Source organism: Lathamus discolor, chromosome 9 (genome assembly GCF_037157495.1).
Source record: "Lathamus discolor isolate bLatDis1 chromosome 9, bLatDis1.hap1, whole genome shotgun sequence".
Classification (NCBI taxonomy): domain Eukaryota; kingdom Metazoa; phylum Chordata; class Aves; order Psittaciformes; family Psittacidae; genus Lathamus; species Lathamus discolor.
The window spans coordinates 8,703,043-8,705,678 of record NC_088892.1 but is presented as its reverse complement, the minus strand read 5'-3'; positions in this window follow the sequence as shown (position 1 = coordinate 8,705,678).

Below are 2,636 nucleotides of genomic sequence, written 5' to 3'. Positions count from 1 at the left end.
CCAGTGCTGCTAACTTGTGCTGACCTCTGAATCAGCATGGAATAGACACAGCTCTCCTTTCATGTTCCCAGTGCTCCCCAGTGTGGAAGGATGAGGAGTTGCTTGTCACTGGGAAACACCAACACAGCTTCACACAGTGCAAAAAGTGATGGGGAAAAAAGGACTGTTCTTGGCAATATGGCCTTGCCAAAGCATTTGAAAGCCCCTTCCCCTCTCTAATCCATGCTTCTTGCTCTCTTGTGGAACCTCTTAGCTCCTCTTCTCAAGCAGGAGAAGCACCATGAGGAGCTGTGCTTTGCGAGCAATAAGGGAAAAGCATTGCTGCCTGCTGGGGTGTAATCCACCAAAAGAGCAGTTTATGGGACAATTCCTGATGACTCCAGCACAGCCCAACTAAAGAAAGTACAGGGGCTTATCCACGGTTATGACATGCCCCATTGGCCCTGCTGTGGAGCTGGTAACTGTAGTCTTGTATCAGCTTTCAATCTCTTTTGCAGTGCTTGAATGGGAGTAGAGAGGCAGGTCTCAGGCCACAGGTGATCTAAAGGTAGATGAGAGCAATGGCATGGGGATGGATTGTGTTGGACTCCCAGACATGGGTTTTAGGGAGGTGGTTTCCTTAACCAGCCATGCTATGCGCTTTGTGCTTAAAAGTCACTATCTTTCTAGGTTGCTCTGTTCACCCCTCATGCTTGTTTTCTTATCCTATTCCAAAACTCTTTGAATGAAATAGATATTAACTCCCACTTGCTTCCCAGGTCATGACAGCCCAAAGGCAGTTCAAAATTCCCTATTCCTGTCTCTTTCTTCTGAGTCTGTATTTTTAATGCCGCCTACACTTCATGGGCTGAATTTCCAGTGATTTTAGCCACGTTAGCTCCACAGCATCCCCAAATACTCCAAAGTATGTGCTCGCAGTTGTGCTTGTTGCGGTTCTGACAACTCTGTTCTCCCTGTGCTTTGAGCGTGGTAGTTGTTGGACCCAACCTGCTCAAGGCTGGGATGAAGAAGCCATAAGCCCCTTGCAAGAAATTTCTTGGTCAGGTGTTTCATTATGGGAAGGGCCAAACCCCATCCACTGTTTCTCTCTTCCCCTACAAAGGCTCATGGATGCTGTCCATGGAAGAGATAGGATGTTGGACTTACTGTACTCATGAAAGGAATGAGAGGGGTCACTGACACAGATCAGGTCACTTTCAGAGAAACAAGCCATGTTCTCAGCTAACCTGCGTCCTGGCAGCACCATGACTGCTGAGAGCTCATTGTGCCAGTGAGGGCGGTGACTTTCCTAGGCCCTCAGGGTACGGAAAATGTAGGGTCTGGTGCAGCACACTCCCACAGCCGGCATCTGCACAGGGCATCTCCACAGCCTGTCTGTGGGCAGGGTGACTCAGCAGCAAAGGGAAATTCAGTTACAGATGGTGAAGTCAGCGTCTGGTGAAGCCCCAGGCTCTGACTCACAGAAAGCAAATGCCTTTGACATATGCGGGAAATGAATGAAAGTTCCAAAATCTGGATGCTCCTTGGGACTTAAGAACAAGCCCCCAAAAGAGATACACTGGCTCTCAGATAGTCATGCTATTAAACTTTTGCTCGCTGAAGTACTAGTGCCCCTTCCAGATATTTCTGCCTTTCTGTGTTTCTGTGCAATTGCAGCACTGCTTTCCTGGACAGGCTTAGATTTGACGTTGTTCTATTTGTCTGAAAAGGTTTTTATTCAGGTCCCACAAAGTTTGCAAAGAACTGATGGAAAATTCTTAGTAACTGAATGATGAGAGTGTGTGTGTGTGTATGGGAGGTCCTGTCCACTTACTGTGGCCAGGCAGCTTGTAACCGCTCTGATGCTACCACATCTTGAGCTGACCGATTTTCAGCTTAAAGGTTGTGCCTGGAAAAAACAGCTGCCTGTGGAAGGCCTAAATCCTTCCTACCTAACACTGAGCATCCTTCTTTCAGCCTATCCCTGCCTGCAGAGGAGCAGTGGAGGAAAACTTGTGAGGAGTGACTCTTCCCCATAATCCTGCACCAAAGGCCTTACTTGGAGCCACCCTTTCTTTTGGCTGCCAAACTGCAGAAGTCGTTCTCCAGCGAGGCCACCTTTGTCACTATTTAAGAAGGAGGCATGGACAACGTAGTGAGGTTGACTTCAATCTGCTGTTTGCATGGGTTTCTTTGAAACAAATCTCCATCCCACCATTTATTTGGGAGCAAAATAAGACGTGAGTATCCCTCACTCACCCCAGCCTTGCATGGAGTTACCCTCTGTGTTAGCAGCATTAAGAATCACATCCATATCTATTCAGATGGATCTTGGCAGCCAGTATGGTTCTGTAGTGTAGATCATGTTGCAGTTTTAGGCTATTGCTTTTATTGCTGTTAAAAGCCTTGTGACAGAGTGCACAAGTCTCTCACATCGCTGCCTTGGAGGTATATTTAATAATAATAATTAGGGTGCATGGGACTCTTGATCTTTAAACTGCTCCCTCAAGCTCAGCTAATTAGTCTACACCATTTGCCAGTGGGTAAACCCTTCCAATTTGTCTTTGGGATTATTAAAGAGAAGAAAGCCTCAACCCCTCATTCAGCAAAGCATTTAAGATTGTGCTTCATTTTAAGCATGTCTGGGAGTGAAGTAT